This window comes from Petromyzon marinus, chromosome 16 (assembly GCF_048934315.1).
Source record: "Petromyzon marinus isolate PM22_M1 ecotype Great Lakes invasive population chromosome 16, UKy_Petmar_22M1.pri1.0, whole genome shotgun sequence".
NCBI lineage: Eukaryota > Metazoa > Chordata > Hyperoartia > Petromyzontiformes > Petromyzontidae > Petromyzon > Petromyzon marinus.
In genome coordinates, this window is record NC_133682.1 from 14,660,232 (window position 1) to 14,682,526 (window position 22,295).

General features: G+C 45.9%; 1 pseudogene; it reads right to left on the bottom strand.

The window, feature by feature from the left end:
* Positions 1-785: 785 nt before the first annotated feature.
* On the bottom strand, positions 786-20,270 carry LOC116942782 (putative beta-lactamase-like 1; annotated as a pseudogene).
* Positions 20,271-22,295: the final 2,025 nt, after the last annotated feature.

Below are 22,295 nucleotides of genomic sequence, written 5' to 3' on the forward strand. Positions count from 1 at the left end.
GAACGTCTTTTGCTGCACCATACGTAGCGAACCGCGCGAATCGGAGGTGCGACAAGATAATAGAGTCGTTAGGGGAAATGTTAACAACCAAATTACGACGTTAAAATCTCAATTTCGTTGTTTTCCAGCACTAGTATCCACGTATGCAGGAAGTGTAAATTTACAGATAAGAACACGTATTTTGCCATAATGGGGTTTCTGTTAATCAGCATGATAAAAAAAAAAATGGGTTGATCAAATGCAATGTATTTGTATATGCTTAGTGGCTTGCACAGTTTTTCAGAATGGAGTCGTTTCTCTTGAAGAGCTTCTGCGATGGTCGTGTGCAGCGATTTGCGCGTTGCTTTCATGGTCGAGTCTTGATTGGATGGAGTCGGTGACGTGTTGCGTATTTCAACCTAAAACGAACATTGCTGCTTCCTCGATGCAACCATTTGAACAAAACAGAAAGGTTCTATTTTTTTTATGGATACATATATATTGTTGTATCCGCCGTGCCAATGTGGCATACAATTTAGAATGGAAAAAAAACATTTTCATATGAAAGGGGCATGTGAAACTGAGTTAATTACTACTGGGGGCCACAACATCTGCTACGTGCACTTCCATTAACAAAATGTCCATTTTATGGTGACCAAACAGATTTAAACTTCAACCTCAGTATGTATGTTACACTTCTTTCGCACCATACGTAGCCAACCGTGTTAATCGGAGGTGCTAATCATGGCTCTGTAATTACAACTAGATATTTAGCAAAGTTACATTGTCATGATCAGTAAATAGGCTTGCTCTTTAGACGCCTGACATTGTAAATGTTAAGTCACCGAATGTCAAATGCTGGACAGAGTGCACCTGAGTCTGGGTGATGGAAGTTCACAATCTGTTGGTCCTGTTGCTCCAGTTGGATTCGGGTGACCATGGCTCAAGTGCTGCTCCACCGAGCAGGGAAATGGGCCCAAAAACTCGGCCCGGAAAACGTGTAGGCCAAGGTAGCTCAGTTGAAAAGTGCGGAATCTTTCCGGAAGCTTCACTTCAATGCCAGGACCGAACACTCGCAAAAACAATGTTTTTTTGGGGCCTTTCTTGCTGCCGCTCTGACAGCAGCAGGCTCTCCAGGTTATCTGCTGTTGGCAGTTCACGAGTAGTTTGCTTCTACCGTCCCTGACTTTCCTTATTCCTTACTCAGCGTTTCTTCAAGCGGTGTTGTCGCGTCTGTGTCTGCTCCTTGACACTCCGGCGGCCGTGTTGGGCCCTGCCCGTCTTCCATCATGTCCTGCTCCGGTGCCGTGGTGATGTGGTAGAAGGTCACGTTGGAGTAGGCGTAGTAGCCGGGGTAGCGCCGTGGCACAGGAGCCGGCCAGGCAGTCCTGGGGACCTCGCGCAGCACGTGGTCGAAGGTCGGCAGCAGTTGGGCATACACAGCCACTGTGAGGTCTGCCTGAGAGGGGTCAGCCATCCCCGACCACGCAAGATGACCAATAACGCATGGGTTGATCAACAACAAGGTTACACAGTAATGAGGATAATTGTCTCAAAGCTGCCCGTATTTTGTTAATGCACAAAAGTTTATTTGTGTCTTTGATTATTATTTGTGTCATTGATTACGATATTGTTATCATTGATCATTTGCTACGTTATTTTCCACACCAATTGTTATTAAAGAGGCCAAATAACAATTAAATTTTAAGAATATGCTCAGTATTTTTTCTGGTCACCGCCCATCATTGTGTATTCTATACACATCTTAATGCTTAATAAGAAATAATGTTTCACAACTATTAATCGAGGCACCGACATTAACAGTTGCAGTTGGAGCAAATGAGGGCCGATGTATGCAAGCTAATGAACACTCCCGTTAGCTCTGCAATTCTGAACATAAACAAACCAATGCCCAACCCTACAAGAAGCAGAGGAAATTCATAATCACGACAAAATATATACATAACACACAATATATGCTTAAAACACACAGAATACATTATATTGTTGGCCTGTCTTTCGTCATTGCTTCGTTAAATAATTGAAACGTTCTGAGGTTCCATTCCTGAACTCTACCCCTGGGATTCGCCCTTCCACCGGGTGCATCAAACATCAACTGCGGTCGATCATCGATTATCTGGCGGCTTCAGATAATCACTAATCATTTTTAAAATAGATTTTTTTAACACACATTCTTGTATGAAATCATGTTTTTCGGTATGAATAAAAAAAAATTGTGTTTTAAATGTGTCCGTGTGCTGCTGCCAACGAGGGCAATCGCACCTCGTTATTTTGTGGATGTTTTTTGTTGCCAAATCAGCACTGTCTCAACACGTAGACACACCTGTCAACCCACGTGGTGTACGCCGTGTTCTTGTTACCAAATCAGCAGTCTTAGCACGTAGACACACCTGTCAACCCACGTGGTGTACGCCGTGTTCTTGTTACCAAATCAGCAGTCTTAGCACGTAGACACACCTGTCAACCCACGTGGTTTACCCCGTATTCATGTTGCCAAATCAGCAGTCTTAACACGTAGACACACCTGTCAACCCACGTGGTGTACGCCGTGTTCTTGTTACCAAATCAGCAGTCTTAGCACGTAGACACACCTGTCAACCCACGTGGTTTACCCCGTATTCATGTTGCCAAATCAGCAGTCTTAACACGTAGACACACCTGTCAACCCACGTGGTGTACGCCGTGTTCTTGTTACCAAATCAGCAGTCTTAGCACGTAGACACACCTGTCAACCCACGTGGTGTACGCCGTGTTCTTGTTACCAAATCAGCAGTCTTAGCACGTAGACACACCTGTCAACCCACGTGGTTTACCCCGTATTCATGTTGCCAAATCAGCAGTCTTAACACGTAGACACACCTGTCAACCCACGTGGTTTACCCCGTATTCATGTTGCCAAATCAGCACTGTCTCAACACGTAGACACACCTGTCAACCCACGTGGTTTACCCCGTATTCGTGTTGCCAAATCAGCACTGTCTCAACACGTAGACACACCTGTCAACCCACGTGCTTTACCCCGTATTCATGTTGCCAAATCAGCAGTCTTAACACGTAGGCACACCTGTCAACCCACGTTATTTACCCCGTATTCTTGTTACCAAATCAGCACTGTCTTAACACGTAGGCACACCTGTCAACCCACGTGATTTACCCCGTATTCTTGTTACCAAATCAGCAGTGTTAACACGTAGACACACCTGTCAACCCACGTGCTTTACCCCGTATTCTTGTTACCAAATTAGCACTGTCTTAACACGTAGGCACACCTGTCAACCCACGTGATTTACCCCGTATTCTTGTTACCAAATCAGCAGTCTTAACACGTAGACACACCTGTCAACCCACGTGGTGTACGCCGTGTTCTTGTTACCAAATCAGCAGTCTTAGCACGTAGACACACCTGTCAACCCACGTGGTTTACCCCGTATTCATGTTGCCAAATCAGCAGTCTTAACACGTAGACACACCTGTCAACCCACGTGGTTTACCCCGTATTCATGTTGCCAAATCAGCACTGTCTCAACACGTAGACACACCTGTCAACCCACGTGGTTTACCCCGTATTCGTGTTGCCAAATCAGCACTGTCTCAACACGTAGACACACCTGTCAACCCACGTGCTTTACCCCGTATTCATGTTGCCAAATCAGCAGTCTTAACACGTAGGCACACCTGTCAACCCACGTTATTTACCCCGTATTCTTGTTACCAAATCAGCACTGTCTTAACACGTAGGCACACCTGTCAACCCACGTGATTTACCCCGTATTCTTGTTACCAAATCAGCAGTGTTAACACGTAGACACACCTGTCAACCCACGTGCTTTACCCCGTATTCTTGTTACCAAATCAGCACTGTCTTAACACGTAGGCACACCTGTCAACCCACGTGATTTACCCCGTATTCTTGTTACCAAATCAGCAGTCTTAACACGTAGACACACCTGTCAACCCACGTGCTTTACCCCATATTCTTGTACAGGGAAATTGAGTTTTCAGGTCCATACGGCGTACAGCGTTTCAATAAGGGCAATTTGTTTGTGTTTCTCCCTTGCGATGGGACTTCGTAGGATGAACGCTGAGATGTATAAGGGCACGGGGTGACCAAAAAGGTCTGAATTGGTCTGTAATAAGGTAGGCACTGGGCTGATCCGTGCAGGAATTTTCCTCGAAGACAAAGAGAGTGATAACGACATGGCGTTATTAGAGGTGGTGCTGTGTCTGTGGTCAGTTACTTGGCCCCCTTTTAAAACTGATGGCTGAAGGCAGGAAACCCCCCTGCAAGTTAAGCACAGCCTGATGCAGATGATGCGGATGATGTCACCTCCCATTCAGCGTCACACTTGGGCACAGCGGTGAGACTTGTTTACCCCAGCTATGTTTCTGTGTTATCTGACGAGTCAAGTAATCAAACCCAATAATTGGTAGAGTCATCGATCACTTGAATAGCCAGAGAGCCCAGCTCGGATTCATATTTGTAAAGATGACGATCTGCAAATGAAGGGTGTAAGGTGGCTATAACTCTAGCGCTACGGCATCATCGCATTACAGCTTGGGAGCTAAAGAGGTCTGGCCTGAGTCCCACTTGGATCAGTTCCTACCAAGGGCAGTTTTATGGTGTTATGGATATTAGATGAGTCACATCTGGTGCTGCCATGCAAAATTCTGCTTGTGTCACAAGCTGGCCCAGTGCAATCCCGCTGCATGTTATTGTAGTGGAAGTCTGAATAGAGTATTTACATTATCGATCAATCAATCAAGTCATAAATCAATCTTTATTTCATGTGACATTATCTCCCTTAATAAGGTAGTGCATCAGTGCACGTTACAACAGAACGGGAACAGCACACGGGGCACGGAAAGTAGAAACCCGTCACGACCTCAGGGGCTAAAACTGGTCATTTGAACCTCCTTGCCAAGTAGAGAATGCGAATGCTTTTATCCTAGCACTCATGGGTGCAATTCAAACGCACAAAATAACTCGTTGGCTGATGGCCATCCACATGCCCGAGTTACGAATGAACGGCTATGTAGCTCTTGTTCAGAAGTGGCCTGCCTATCACAAATTATAGCTCAACGAAGTGGCTTATGGCATGGACATTTATAGCAGCTAAATACAACCATGGAGAGAGAGAGACATGCAAACTCCAAATCATACAGACGTTAGGTCGGGATCGAACCCACGACCTTCTGTATACCAGGTGAGGTAGTTAATATCTCACTCAACGTGGCACCCCTCAGTGAAGAGGGTTTCTAATCATCACATCATAAAATAGTGTGACAACACATCATCAACGTGTCTCTATGCTCCATTGAGCAATGGGTCGTGCGTATTTCTGTTCATAACCCTGTCGTGGAAATTCTACATTTCTTTACGATATAGACGATGCTCTTCATATGACAGCCACTGTTGACTTATAACAGTGGTTCTCATTATATCCACTCCAGAAACAGGGCGTGCTAAAGTCGCCCCCCACGCTGAGGTTTTAAATCGGCAAAGTAATAACGAGTTAAGTGGTGCGTCACAGCGACACCCCGCCGAAGTGCTTCGTGGGAATAAAAAAAAATGGCAACTCTGTGCTATTACCGCATCGACGTGATTCCGACCCAAAACACAGTATCTGCTGCTGCCTCTCGCCGGCGATCAGCAACTCGAATGCCAGCTTCAGCCGCGGCACGATTGAAAATTTGGCAGCATAGCCATCGATATCGCCGTCCTTCCTGAGGATCGTGTATCCCAGCTGGCGCCCACTCTCCCAGGGAAGGCCAGACTTCGCCGCAAAGTAGTCCACTTGGCACGCCTGAACTGGGGTCAACAACATCTGCCAAAACGGCAGAGTCTGTCTGGGAATTAAAACAAAGATTTCAATAATTCAACGTTTTCCTTCCCAGTTATTGCACACTTTAAAACGTAGAGGTCATACATACACGTTTGTTGCAGCAATTGGCTCCTTCTGTGGGCTTTCCTTTAAATCAGTATGTGCAATTGTGGCTCGTGCTAGTGGCAGATCACATTAAAGCTAAAGCAGGGGTGTCCAAACTTTTTTTCCCGAGGGCCACATACAGAAAAATATACGAAGGACTGGGCCACTCACTAGACGTGAGGTATACGGCCTCACTTCTCATGCACTAATATTGGCAAAATCAATCAAATGCAGGTAAATTACGTTTGATAATTAAATATGTTTGAAGGAAAAAAAGCCTCCATCATAGCTCTCCATTAGTAGATTTTCATTTTATTTTTAACAAAAAGGTAGGCAGGTCATTCTCTCAGTGACAGCCTCAGATTGGTTCTTAGGGTGCTGATCCCCCTTCATTGTCCTGTATGAATGGAGAGACAAGAAGAGAAATAGGAGATGTGGATATTTCAAGCTTATTACACAAATAAATTATTGGGCGTGTTAACACATCAACTAACGATTGTTAAAACATTGTCATCAACTTTAATTGACTGAATTTATTAAGTAATTGGGCTTATTAACAAATGAAAACTGTGTGTATATTTTTAACTTACCTGTAATGGGAAGAATGATGCGCTCAGTGGGAGTAGTGATGCTGTGCTTTGGTCTGAAGGATAGCTGGCAGGTCAGGAGTAAGTTTTGGTGGTTGAGATGCGAAGGACGTCACGGAGATGGCTGTCGGTCGTTCTGGTTCTCAGTCTGCTTTTGTTCAGCGTTAACAGAGAGAATGTCTGCTCACAGATGTATGTTGAGCCGAACAGATTCATCATTCGTTTTGCGTGGCGTCTCATCAGAGGAAACTTGGCCTTTTCCAAGCTCCGGTAGAAGTCAGGAAGGGAGAGAAGCTGATCCTGATTCTTCAGAGAATCATCACACTGAATTTCGATCAGTTCTAATTGCAGACTCTCCTCCACTTCTTTTGCATCCATTGAAAACGGAGCCGCAAACAGTGTGATTTCCTTCTCAATGACAGAAAAATCTTGGAAGCGCTGACTGAATTCTGTCATGAGAGATGTGATCACAGACACATTCTCCCATTTTTCCAGAGAGCTTGGCATTTGGAAATGCGCATTTGATCTCGGTCAGCGTGGGGAAGTGCGCTACATTTAAGTTGCGCAGTTGTGACTCGAAGAGACGGAGCTTCGCACGGAATGCTTTCATGTGCGCATACAGCTGTGGTACCAGCTGCTCTTTGCCTTGTAGTCTCTTGTTCAGGGTGTTGAGATGATCAGTGAGATCAACTAAAAAAGCCAGGTCTGCCAACCATAAAGGGTCACTGATCTCATGGAGAGGTCTGCCCTTTTCTTTCAAAAACTTGTCGATATTTGATCTCTGGGAATAAAACCGTTGCGGCACGGAGCCGCGACTGAGCCAGCGCACTTCAGAATGGTAGAGTAGGTCCCCGTATTCAGCATCGACATCAGAGAGGAATGCTTGAAAATTCTCTGTGGTAAAGCCCTCGTGCCCGAATTATGTTGACAGTTTTCACAACTGTGTTCATCACATCGCCAAGCTGGATTATCTTGGCACAGAGGGCTTCTTGGTGGATGACACAGTGCATTTTGACAGCCTCACCTCCGCTCTCCCGCACCTTGGCACTCACCATAGAGGCCGTTCCTTTGCGCTCGCCTGTCATTGCTGGAGCCCCATCCGTTGTAATTCCACACAGCTTGTCCCATTTAAGTCCAGCCTGGTCAATTGCATCTGACACAGCTTCAAACATGTCCTTCCCAGTTGTTGTCCCCTTTAGACTGCGAAGATCGAGCAGTTCCTCCGTAATGCAAAAATTCTCATCAACTCCCCACAAAAAAATTGAACGGCTGTGCAGTGTCCATGGCATCTGTGCTCTCATAGCATGCAATCGAGTAAAAATCGAAAGCACAAGCTTTATCTGACACTTGCTGTTTTAAGTTAGCCGACAAGTCTTCAATTCGCCACACAACCGTATTTCTGGACATACTAACATCGTTTAAATCCTGCATTTTCTCCGGGCACATTATTCCCACGACTTTAGTGAGGCACTGTTTGATGAAGTCATCGTCTGAGAAAGGTTTCCCGTGTAGGGCAATGAGTCGAGCTACTTCATTGCTGGCTATTGTTGCATTTTCTTGAGCTTTGTTAGCACGGAAAAAAAACCCTGCAGCTGCGTTAGCAGGCTAGCTTGCCATTTGCTTTACCTTCTCTCTCCGCTCGGCGCCAGTGTAGGACGTGAAGGTCTGATGTTTGGTTTCATAATGCCGTCGTACATTGTACTCTTTCATCACGGCAACACTCTCATTACAAATCAAACAAACACACTTCCCCTTGGTTTCTATGAAAAAATTATTAATTTTTCCACCGAGTCTGAAATTTTCTGCACTCGCTTGCAATCTTGCGTCTCTTCGGTTCCGGCATTTCTGGTGACCCTGAGCAAATTTTTTCTTCGATTGCTTGCTTTGTGGAGACGCTGCCTTGTTCAAGACAATAGCGCCACCTAGCGTTTAAACTAAGAAGTGCAATACAGTGGGCCATAGTCCATTATATTTTTAGACTTTGATACGGGCCAATTAAAAATGGATGGCGGGCCCCAGTTGGCCCGCGGGCCGTAGTTTGGACACCCCTGAGCTAAGGCATTCAAGACCTGCCAGTTAAATAGTCTGATGTCTGCATCGAATTTGCCACTGTGAGTGCTGTATTACACGGGTCACCGAAGACACAAGCCACCTTCCCGCCGCGACTGCTCTATCCGTGGTGTACGTCACCCAAGATGTTCTCTGTTGTCGCTTGATGTATAGGGAACAGCACCACTGCTGATTGTCTTTCACTTTGACGGACAGTGCGAGTCTTGGTGTATGGTAACAACTGTGCGTTAAGCTTACTGATATACAGAGTCGGCATAAAAGTCAGGACGCATAGGATTATTTCAACTATAGTGTACGTGCACCAATTGGGTCGAGCACCAATTGGGTCGAGGCTCAAAAAGAAAGCCGTCCCTTGGTGTGGACCAATCAGTTTCAAGGACAATGCATATATTATCATTTATGTTTTTTGTTTGCATTTTGACTGCAGGTATTGTGGTTAATGCAGACATGAATCCTTGTTAAAAGGTTTCAGTTTTGTTGCCAGAAAAAAGGGGGAAAACCCTATTATTCTTACTTCAATTATTTTAACACTGACATTAAAACATTGTAATTATTTCGATTTAAAGCTTTCGTGACTGCAAGGATTCATCTTCTTTGGTTCTTTCGGTAAAGTCACGTAGAATGAGAATAAAATAATAAAATAAAACAATGAAATTCTCACGACGTTTCGGCCACAACACAAGTAGCCGTCCTCAGGTGAAGAAACAGAACTGTCCAGAAGACAGCGCTGTCTTCCGGACAGTCCTGTTTCTTCACAACACAAGTAGCCGTCCTCATGTACCCATGAGTGCTAGGATAAAAGCAGTGGCATTCTCTACTTGGCAAGGAGGTTCAAATGACCAGTTTTAGCCGCTGAGGTCGTGACGGGTTTCTACTTTCCGTGCCCCGTGTGCTGTTCCCGTTCTGTTGTAACGTGCACTGATGCATTGCCTTATTAAGGGAGATAATGTCACATAAAATAAAGATTGATTTATGACTTGATTTATTGATCGATAATGTAAATACTCTATTCAGACTTCCACTATAATAACATGCAGCGGGATTGCACTGGGCCAGCTTGTGACACAAGCAGAATTTTGCATGGCAGCACCAGATGTGACTCATCTAATATCCATAACGCCATAAAACTGCCCTTGGTAGGAACTGATCCAAGTGGGACTCAGGCCAGACCTCTTTAGCTCCCAAGCTGTAATGCGATGATGCCGTAGCGCTAGAGTTATAGCCACCTTACACCCTTCATTTGCAGATCGTCATCTTTACAAATATGAATCCGAGCTGGGCTCTCTGGCTATTCACGTGATCGATTACTCTACCAATTATTGGGTTTGATTACTTGACTCGTCAGATAACACAGAAACATATCTGGGGTAAACAAGTCTCACCGCTGTGCCCACGTGTGCCGCTGGATGGGAGGTGACATCATCCGCATCATCTGCATCACGCTGTGCTTAACTTGCAGGGGGGTTTCCTGCCTTCAGACATCAGTTTTAAAAGGGGGCCAAGTAACTGACCACAGACACAGTGCCACCTCTTATAACGCCATGTCGTTATCACTCTCTTTGTCTTCGAGGACAATTCCTGCACGGATCCGCCCAGTGCCTACCTTATTACAGACCAATTCAGACCTTTTTGGTCACCCCGTGCCCTTATACATCTCAGCGTTCATCCTACAAAGTCCCATCGCAAGGGAGAAACACAAACAAATTGCCCTTATTGAAACGCTGTACGCCGTATGGACCTGAAAACTCAATTTCCCTGTACAAGAATATGGGGTAAAGCACGTGGGTTGACAGGTGTGCCTACGTGTTAAGACAGTGCTGATTTGGCAACACGAATACGGGGTAAACCACGTGGGTTGACAGGTGTGCCTACGTGTTAAGACAGTGCTGATTTGGCAACAAGAATACGGGGTAAACCACGTGGGTTGACAGGTGTGCCTACGTGTTAAGACAGTGCTGATTTGGCAACAAGAATACGGGGTAAACCACGTGGGTTGACAGGTGTGTCTACGTGTTGAGACAGTGCTGATTTGGCAACACGAATACGGGGTAAACCACGTGGGTTGACAGGTGTGTCTACGTGTTGAGACAGTGCTGATTTGGCAACATGAATACGGGGTAAACCACGTGGGTTGACAGGTGTGTCTACGTGTTAAGACTGCTGATTTGGCAACATGAATACGGGGTAAACCACGTGGGTTGACAGGTGTGTCTACGTGCTAAGACTGCTGATTTGGTAACAAGAACACGGCGTACACCACGTGGGTTGACAGGTGTGTCTACGTGCTAAGACTGCTGATTTGGTAACAAGAACACGGCGTACACCACGTGGGTTGACAGGTGTGTCTACGTGTTGAGACAGTGCTGATTTGGCAACAAAAAACATCCACAAAATAACGAGGTGCGATTGCCCTCGTTGGCAGCAGCACACGGACACATTTAAAACACAATTTTTTTTATTCATACCGAAAAACATGATTTCATACAAGAATGTGTTTTAAAAAATCGATTTAAAAAATGATTAGTGATTATCTGAAGCCGCCGGATAATCGATGATCGACCGCAGTTGATGTTTGATGCACCCGGTGGAAGGGCGAATCCCAGGGGTAAAGTTCAGGAATGGAACCTCAGAACGTTTCAATTATTTAACAAAGCAATGACGAAAGACAGGCCAACAATATAATGTATTCTGTGTGTTTTAAGCATATATTGTGTGTTATGTATATATTTTGTCGTGATTATGAATTTCCCCTGCTTCTTGTAGGGTTGGGCATTGGTTTGTTTATGTTCAGAATTGCATAGCTAACGGGAGTGTTCATTAGCTTGCATACATCGGCCCTCATTTGCTCCAACTGCAACTGTTAATGTCGGTGCCTCGATTAATAGTTGTTAAACATTATTTCTTATTAAGCATTAAGATGTGTATAGAATACACAATGATGGGCGGTGACCAGAAAAAATACTGAGCATATTCTTAAAATTAAATTGTTATTTGGCCTCTTTAATAACAATTGGTGTGGAAAATAACGTAGCAAATGATCAATGATAACAATATCGTAATCAATGACACAAATAATAATCAAAGACACAAATAAACTTTTGTGCATTAACAAAATACGGGCAGCTTTGAGACAATTATCCTCATTACTGTGTAACCTTGTTGTTGTTCAACCCATGCGTTATTGGTCATCTTGCGTGGTCGGGGATGGCTGACCCCTCTCAGGCAGACCTCACAGTGGCTGTGTATGCCCAGCTGCTGCCGACCTTCGACCACGTGCTGCGCGAGGTCCCCAGGACTGCCTGGCCGGCTCCTGTGCCACGGCGCTACCCCGGCTACTACGCCTACTCCAACGTGACCTTCTACCACATCACCACGGCACCGGAGCAGGACATGATGGAAGACGGGCAGGGCCCAACACGGCCGCCGGAGTGTCAAGGAGCAGACACAGACGCGACAACACCGCTTGAAGAAACGCTGAGTAAGGAATAAGGAAAGTCAGGGACGGTAGAAGCAAAATACTCGTGAAATGCCAACAGCAGATAACTTGGAGAGCCTGCTGCAGTCAGAGCGGCAGCAAGAAAGGCCCAAAAAAACATTGTTTTTGCGAGTGTTCGGTCCTAGCATTGAAGTGAAGCTTCCGGAAAGATTCCGCACTTTTCAACTGAGCTACCTTGGCCTACACGTTTTCCGGGCCGAGTTTTTGGGCCCATTTCCCTGCTCGGTGGAGCAGCACTTGAGCCATGGTCACCCGAATCCCACTGGAGCAACAGGACCAACAGATTGTGAACTTCCATCACCCAGACTCAGGTGCACTCTGTCCAGGATTTGACATTCGGTGACTTAACATTTACAATGTCAGGCGTCTAAAGAGCAAGCCTATATACTGATCATGGCAATGAAACTTTGCTAGATATCTGGTTGTCATTACAGAGCCATGATTAGCACCTCCGATTCACACGGTTGGCTACGTACGGTGCGAAAGAAGTTTAACATACATACTGAGGTTAAAGTTTAAATCTGTTTGGTCACCATAAAATGGACATTTTGTTAATGGAAGTGCACGTTGCAGATGTTGTGGCCCCCAGTAGTAATTAACTCAGTTTCACATGCCCCTTTCATATGAAAATGAAGATTTTTTTTCCATTCTAAATTGTATGCCACATTGGCACGGCGAATACAACAATATATATGTATCCATCATGAAAAAAAAATAGAACCTATCTGTTTTGTTCAAATGATTGCATTGAGGAAGCAGAAATGTTCGTTTTAGGTTGAAATACGCAACACGTCACCGACTCCATCCAATCAAGACTCGACCAAGAAAACAACGCGCAAATCGCTGCACACGACCATCGCAGAAGCTCTTCAAGAGAAACGACTCCATTCTGAAAACTGTGCAAGCCACTAAGCATATACAAATACATTGCATTTGATCAACCCATTTTTTTTATCATGCTGATTAACAGAAACCCCATTATGGCAAAATACGTGTTCTTATCTGTAAATTTACACTTCCTGCATACGTGAATACTAGTGCTGGAAAACAACGAAATTGAGATTTTAACGTCGTAATTTGGTTGTTAACATTTCCCCTAACGACTCTATTATCTTGTCGCACCTCCGATTCGCGCGGTTCGCTACGTATGGTGCAGCAAAAGACGTTCAAAACACAGTACATACATACAATTTAGATTTAAAGCTTTCGTGACTGCAAGGATTCATCTTCTTTGGTTCTTTCGGTAAAGTCACGTAGAATGAGAATAAAACAATAAAATTCTCACGACGTTTCGGAAACGTCGTGAGAATTTCATTTTTTTACTTTATTATTTTATTCTCATTCTACGTGACTTTACCGAAAGAACCAAATAAGATTGTAATTGTTTCTTTTTGTTCAGTTTAGATTTTATCTATTGTCATTATTAATATATATTTTTCTTCTTCCTGTGGGGTCACCTAAATTCCACCATTTAAAAAAAACTCGACCAGGAACCCCGAATGAATTGAGACAAAACACAATTGATGAATGTTGAAAGATTACAGCTGCAATCTTTAAAAAAAAAAGTCCGAAATAGATTTCAAAATAATTTCCGCATGCATTTATGCTAATAGAAGTCATTTTGAACTTTTGTTTTAAAAAAAGACACGCTACGTTATTTGTTAAAATAACCCTATATGTTTTTACTTTTGGACTGCCCTGTACATCATACAAAAATAATAAACATATATATTCAAGTGAAGCTCTGTGATCTCAGGCATAACGTGAGGATAACTTCCTGATCCTTCAGAAGCAGAGGACGTCAGCCACACACTTTCCCCTCCCGACGCGTGTGTGCCCACTGGCTCTCCATCGGCTATTTATATACTCCAAGTGGCTTATGCGAGGTACAGTGAGTCACCCGCTTGGCACGTGCAGTTTGAACAAACCCGTTTGAGAAAGGTCAAGGAGTGAAATCCGACCAGCAAAAACCCCCGATCGTGACTGAAGCACTTCCTTTCAGCGTCTACCACAAGGATGACCACTGCCACGCTTCACCCAACTTGCCACAAAGGTGCTGTTACATTTCCTCTTTTCGCGTCGGCGGACACCTTTTTTTTTGGTGCAACGGGGAATTTGGTTTAAGAAAGACAAGAACCCGACGCTGGCGCCAACTGTGCCTCACTTGACGGTGTCCCCCGTGAGGACCGGGCTTTGAGACGTGTCCAGTAAGAGGGTGCTGAGCTTGGCCAAGTCGGCGACGCTCGAGAACATCTGTCCGGCGGGACGTTACCAGCCCAGGGTTTTTCAGTTTCATTTATTTGGAATAACCCTGTGAGCCATTCGGCTCTTGATTCGGGTGCAACCGCAACAAACAATACAATTACATTTTGATTTCAAGCTTCCGTGACTGCAGGGATTCATATTCTTGGTTCTTTCGGTAAAGTCACCACGTAGAAGGGAAACAATAAAATAATAAAAAAATATAAAACAATTACATTCTCACGACGTATCGACTGCAACACATCATCATCAGGTGTGAAAATCACAGCAAGAAAATTTGAAAAAAGTGGCGTTTTTTTTAACGTTAGCACCACGGAGAGCGATTTGGCAGTTTGTGCAGATGGACGAGTCCATCTATGTTCGCAAAAGAGGAGGGGGGGGGGGGAGACGAAAATTACAGTTGTAGAGCGGAGGGACGCTCCCGTCCGCGTAGCCCCCCTCCCCCGAGGCCGCTTGCCCGCGTGGGCGTGCGGGTAAGAAGGTGGTGCCTCTCATCCCCATCGGTCGCAGCACATTCTGCTCCAGCCACGCCTCGTACCTGCTTCCGACAACCCGCTCAGCGAGCACGTGCGCCTGCAGGGATGTGGCCGCGATGCTGAAGTGGCGGCTGGAAGAGGCACAGGGCAGAGGCGCGCTGCTGATCGTCATTCCGGGGCTGACCGCCGCGGTGTGCACGTTCACGGATAACCGCGCTGCATTGGGTTAACATCTGCTCGTTTGTTGGTTGGGTTGCCAGAGCTCAGCGGGTGGATGAGCAACGAACTGCAGCAGACGAGGCCCGCAGCTCAGACGGAAAACCCCACAGCTACTGTTCCTCATAAACATGAAGTCATATTTTAACGGGATGTAATTAATGCACGACTGCTATTCTGCATTTCCACATAGACAATCCTGTATAATCCAGCCTTGATTGCAGATATAATATGCCTTGCAAATGCCTGACCACTGCTGAAAAAGTGCAAATATTAGCAGATAACACTCATTGCATACTGTTTCAGCATTTCTATAGATACAAAAAAAGCTTTCATGCAATACCGGATAAAAGTGCCAGAGGGATTGTACTCCTGAAGGGGAAATTAATTGCAACATGTTGCAATAAAAAAAACGTGTTCCATGTACGACGATATTTACGGATCTTTTGGATAAGAACAAAATAATGTGCAGCTGTCTTAACCGATCTGTCATTAGCATTTGATGAGGTTGTCAAGATTATCGCAATTTCTAGATTATCAGCTTGTGGCTACAGCAGTAAAGCAGTGGGCTGGTTCTCAAAATACCCAGGGGGGTAGAAAGCAATGGACTAAACCTGGCAGAAATTATTCACATTTCTCATCGCTATCTCTCTAAGGCTGTTTCCTGAGGCTCAAAATAAAGAAATAATATTTATTTTTGTTGTAAGAGCTCGCCCCCACTAAAAGAGGGCATCGCAATACTTTACAGTAGAAATTAAACCGACGTAGGCCTACCTACAAAACCAAGACACACGTAAAAAAATATATGAAAATGAGAGGACATACTCAAGGAAAAAGCTAAAAAGAAAAAATATAGTCTTGCGGAGTTTCTTGAACTGTTCGGTGCTGGGAGGCAATCTGAGTTCCCACATCTGCGGCACCGTCTCGGGAAAGCCCTACTACTACTCCCGCCCAGTGTAGAATCACAAATAACAGGTTGTGTTAACAGGGCGTGGCCTGAGAAGCGCAAGGTATGGGGGCCACGCGGGACTGCAGCTAAATATATAGCGTTAAGGGGCCGTCCATAAATGACGTCACGCACCTTGGGGGGCGGGGGGTGGTCAGACATTTGTGACGATGTGTGACGAGGGACGGGTGGGTTGAGGAATGTGACGTCACATCAAAATGCGCAACTTTAAATAATATACAGACAACACGTTCTACTTAATTAAATAGACTTTTTAATAAATGTTTTCTCCTACAACATCAGAGTGCAGCGCCACATTAAATACGCACTACAATGACAATAGTTTAAAGCGATTTGAAGCATGTTTTATATATATTTTGGGGGAGGGGGGGGCAGAGCTTTGTGACGTCATATTTGAGAGGGGGGTCTGACTTTTTGTGACGTCGTGTGACGAAGGGGAGGGGGGGTCGAAAATCGTCAAAAATCGCGTGACGTCATTTATGGACGGCCCATAAGTAATCCAGCTACAAATTCAAAATAACTCCTCACATTCGTCATTCACACTGCATCATCATAACGTGGTACTCTGAACAATAATCAATTTACAGCCGTGGCTGTTTCCCCACTCAAATGCCCTCTTATTGCTGTACTCTTAACACCGGCACTTTGCTCTGTTGAAGCAGTGTTCATGATGGATTTGGGGAGTTCTGTAAATGCGTGCTTGTACACTGCTGCCAAAGCACAGTACCCCTGAAGTGTTCAACAGTGTTAGCATCGAGTCAGATTCCACGCAAAGTTGTGTTTACCATCAATGGCACAGCCTTGGGTGCCGTTGATCCTTATTTTTTGTTGTCACCAAAAGACGATTTATTTCCGAGTTCACCCGCGCCAAGCGAGGGCGTCGCCGTACCGCGTGCCGGGCCACGAGCACGTCCACCTTGAGCAGCGCCTCCCACGTGCTGCCCGTCCACAGCAGATCCGTCCGTACCAGGCCTGCACCACCGGGAGACGCCGCGTGCCCACACGAGTAATCTCTCACCTCGCACGCATCTTTTCAACATCGTTACAGCTACATCGTCACACCATACCCCCCCCCACCCCCGCTGTCCTTGCTGGTGCTGTAGAACGCTCGACTTTACAATGGGAAACGTTTGGGAGTTTTCAAATCCCCGGTTGGGGGTTGAATTATCACCACAATCACCCCAAAAAAACACACACAAAGACAAAGATATTCCGTATAGCCTTAACAGGCTGTTGGGGCGAGTGCTGTTAGCGAGCACCTATGAAGGCCGGCACAGCGCACGAGAGGGTCGGTGGCCAGCACCACGCCCGGCCACCTTTGTATCCCCAGTGGTTATGTTTATACATCGCACCAGGTACTCATTTGAGGCTGAGTCTACCTAGGCGAAGCACGGGTTGTCGTGTTCGTAGCACAGCACGCGAACTGTTGCACGACCAGGCCCCTCCTTCACACGGCGCCCTTTCGACGTGGCTACAGCTGCCGCAACATCGTCCTCCGGCTGGTACTGCAGGATGCTCGACCCACGATCTGGAAAGGCTGCGAGTCATCAACGAGAACAGCCGCAATCACCACTAAGTGGCGGTGACGTCACAACGGCGCTTGTGCCAGTCCAGGTGCACTCCGAGGCCACGTGAAGTGTCGAAGGCTCACTTGCAGGAGGTCACGGAACAGATCGAGGTGCGAAGGGTAGACTGAGATGACTGGCAGATGCACCACCTGTACCCCCCCCCCCCCCCCCCCATACTGTGCTAACTTGCTGTGTTTTACCTGCCCGGCACTCCACTCATCATTTTGAGCATCGCTCCTCTGCCCTCCGCTGTTGTTGGAGTGTAAATGCCTCCAACTGCCCAGCAGCGCCCTTCACGAACCTCCAAAGACAAAGATCCCCCGTGTAGCCTTAACAGACTGTTCGGGCAAGTGCTGTTAACGAGCGCCTATGAAGTGCGGCACAGCACACGAGGGGGTGGGTGGCCAGCACCGCGCCCGGCCGCCTTTGTCTCCCCAATGGCGATGTTTATACACCACACCAGGTACGCAATTGAGGCTGAGCCGACCTAGGAAAGGCCCAAACGCTGATTTAGATAATCGTCACTGTTATTGGTCGTGAGTGGGAATCGAACTCATCTACCCTACCACTCAAGAGCCTTCCTGAGCATCACCGCCATCACCACCACTATTAATCACCACCATCATCATCATCGTTATCATTATTCCTCCAGGGTGGATACATTGGCACGACACAAGACTGGCCAGCACCATAGGAATATGGAAATGGCACGATTGTTCCAAGACCAATGACTTGCATCCCACTGGGATTTTTGCACACAGCGTTGGTGTACGGTGCTTTTTCTGGAAGATTTTGCTGTTTTTTCCTGGATTTTTCTGTTTGCGCGTAGTCACTTTAAGATGTTTTCTTGTTCATGTTTTTCGTTTGTTGCGGTTGCACCCGATTCAAGAGCCGAATGGCTCACAGGGCTATACCAAATAAATTAGACTGAAAACTGAAAAACTAAAATAACTGAGATGAGCGACGCCCCACGCTCGTTTATCCTGTAAGACGTTTTGCTTCATGCTGCAAATCAACGACACCAGAATCACAGCAATGTTGGGGTACCCACGCTTTACCCCCCTCGCACGCGGTCTCCACATCGACTGTGCTTGGGGCACGTGGGCGTCTGAGGCAACACCTTGGGAGGAGGCTGGCTGTCTGCACAGAGCCAAACATCCACGCTACGTTAGCACTTGCCAGCGTTTGAGATAAGCGGAGGAAAAGGCGATCGGTTGGGAGTGAGATGAGGTGGGATGCTTATCTTGGAGATAGATCGAACAAATTTTTATTTTTGTTAAACAAAATCGAGTGAGGATTGTATGATACCTCAAAGCGACGGCATGGGCTTTGAAGGCGAATTGAGAATGCCAAGTTAGAATTTATAAGAATCCAATGAGAATGCCCAGGACCCAACGAACTCCTGGTATTCTATCAAGAATTCTAAGAGCGATTGGAGTGAGACTGATTTTTTGCATTATTTTATTTCGTTTCCACGAGGAGGTCCGAGTACCTTGAGAAGGTGAAGGAGGCACGCAGCGATAAATAACCCAAGTGATTCACAAGAGGGAGAGAGGACGCCACTGCATCGCTACAAGGCCGAGAGTTTCGATTTAAAGCTTTCGTGACTGCAAGGATTCATCTTCTTTGGTTCTCTCGGTAAAGTCACGTAGAATGAGAATAAAATAATAAATAAAACAATAAAATTCTCACGACGTTTCGGCCACAACACAAGCGGCCTTTACCGAAAGAACCAAAGAAGGCCGAGAGTGCTTTGAATTTCCCTCCGAAGTCTGGTTTCAGTGCCACCGCAGTGCCATGCACCACTTTGTGGGGTCAGCGTTTACAAAGCATGTGCGTCAGCCATAAAACATGCTTTGTAAATGCACCTCCGATTAGAACGGTTGGCTATGTGCGGTGCGAAAGAAGTTAAACATCCATATATACAAACACCAATGTGGGTATTGCAGCGCTGCGTGCAGTATCACGATAAACATTTAACTCCTCGTGCTGTGCGCATGCAACATGTAAAACTAATTCTCAAAGAGAAGTTTAGACTGAAAATAGGATTAACCGCATTTGCTAAGAAGCTTGTTGGCTTTAATGCACGGACTCGTGGGGAGATCATTGGAGGTGTTGTGGGGATGGTCAGAGACGGCTGGCGTCAGGACAATGGCCCCCTCGTTCCACAAGCTGTAAATGTTGCCAATGCACACTGTTCGTGGATGGACTTAATTTGACCAAAAAGAACATGAAGAGAGCTCGATCTTGTGGCAATTCTCACAAGCACGTTTAATGTAGTTCATCCATGTTCAACAAAGAATAGTGGACGACCGGTATTTCTGCCAGATGTTAGGTCACTATATTTCTTGCCAAGGTGATCATTTCCATGTTGCTTCGTTGCCGTACTTTATATTTTGCTTTTGCCATTTTTGTAATCCAGGTTACTCTTACAAATGAAACTTGTTCTGGCCTCACGAGTTTTCACCACCCCGGTTACGGAAAACAAACTTGACTCGTGTGTGTGCGCCACGTGCACCAATCCCACACTTCAATTCCTTCACCAGAGGCCCACCCTGAGAACCTTGAGTACGGTGCGGTGCCTTGAGTATTGCTTGGGCAACTTGTACTGCCATACGAAGCAGCCCGTCAGAAGCATGGACAGCGCCATGAAGAACACCAAGCCACCCGAGATCAGATGCTGCTCGCCCGCCATGGCCATCGCTACGCGGAGCAGTAAGGCTACACGCAGAGAAGGAGAGGGCATTGTGGAAGTTATCGTCGCTTAGAGAAATACTCTAAGTGCCTTTCTATTGAGTCTTAACAATAATGATGGAAGGTTTATGGTGTATACGCGTTGGGAACGATTAAACAATGAGACATTTTATTGAGACAAGACTTTGAGCTCCAGGTTATTTAGCAGAGCTGCCATGGATATTCATTGTTTAAGTACTATATAGTAATTTGGCATAATTTATGTAATACGCAGAAGTAAAGTATGCACGGTGATCATAATTACCCGAAAGCCTACGTGTTAAACCAAGGGGTTTTAATTCGGAACGAATTAACACGTTTTCTTTACGTGTAAAACCTCACTAATTGGTTGTGTCGGGTGGTGGCAGGTTTAACGACACATTTATATTTACGCGATCTAACCCCCCCAAACCCCCCCTCCCCCCTCTATTAAGGTAAACAAAAAACATATTTGCCCTGCAAAGCATTGCCTTGCAACCTGCACCAACCGACTGTTAGGTTTAAATATTGACAGAAATCTTTCGTGACTGCAGGAATTCATATTCTTTGGGTCTTTCGGTAAAGTCACGTAGATAGGTTAAAAAAAAGACAAGGTTTATCCACCGTGTGGCGAGCGCCTTGCATGTGTAGTGACATCGGTGATGTCACTGTGGGGTGCCGGCCCGGGAGGGCCGTGGCGTGCGATGTACCAACGTCGCGGACAGCACCCTGACCTAGCGGGGCTTGGTGTGTGCTGGGATAGCGTAGGCACCACGCATGGAGTGCAGTGTGGGCCTCCCACAGAGGGGAGCGGGAGAGCTCTCGAGAGGGATCGAGAGGGAGGCTGGAGCCGGCCCCGAACCCGGGAGGATATAAAGCGGCTCCCTGAGAGGGACCGGGGTCGCTTGGTTCTACAAGCTGGAAGCTCCGCGTCCTACGTCTGAAGAGGCACCAACAAACACGTGGCCGGGACCCGAGTGAGGGTGCGGTTCATCGTAGCTGTAACTCCTCTGTGTCGTGTAGTTAGCTGGGTGGTCACCACCCTAGGCTGTATCTGGTAAAGGGGCAGTTACCCCTTTTGTATATACGTGTTTTTGAATAAATGCGTTGCCTCTGAGGAACAACGTCTGCGACTCAGTTGGACTCACTACACATGCGTACAGACGCCACTGCCACGCTCAGTACGACGAGCAAGGCCGTTCGGAGGGTGAGGCTCGACAGGGCCGGATAAATGTTCTTGTTGGCCCGAGGAACTTCTGTTCCGTAGGCCTTCAGTGATCACTCTCTACAGTTGGTACTGCTGCTGACCCATGTTACTGCCACCGCTGTCACTCGCTTGATTGTGCGAAAAAACACGATTTGAAGATGTTATTGCTAATTTTGCAATGAATATTTTTCGAAAAGTTCATCTCCGGTGTTAATTTATCTCACTTTGTGAAAAAAAGAAAACGATTGATATGACTCTGCCTCTTTGTGTACACACTGTGCCTATCCTTGCTATATACATATATTTACTGAAAAAGATATCATGGTTACATTTTTTATCACACAAACAAACAAAAAACATGGTTACATTTTTGTCGTAGGCCCTTTTAGTTTGTGTCGGCCCTATGCACAGTGCCTCCTGTGGACTATTGGCTAATACGGCCCTGAGGCTCGTTTTTCTTTTACAGCTGGGAAGTGCAGCCGGGAGGGCACCGAGTTTCTGGCGAGAATGTTCCAGCAAAGCGGTAAATTCACTTCACGTGCTATACTATGTATGGTGTGTCAATACCATGCATAATGATGAGAAATAAGAATAGGTTTTACCATTTCTGGCAATAAAACAGGAGGTGTAAAGATGTTTAAACACCAAATAGACACATTTTTCACAAGGCATCAAGCCTGCATTAACCACTCATGTTTATGGTAAAACATGCTAACAAACATATTATACATATGATTGTGCGCATTATTTTGACTTCTTTGCTGGAATGTTACGACACATTGCATTGTTTTAATAAATAAAATAGGT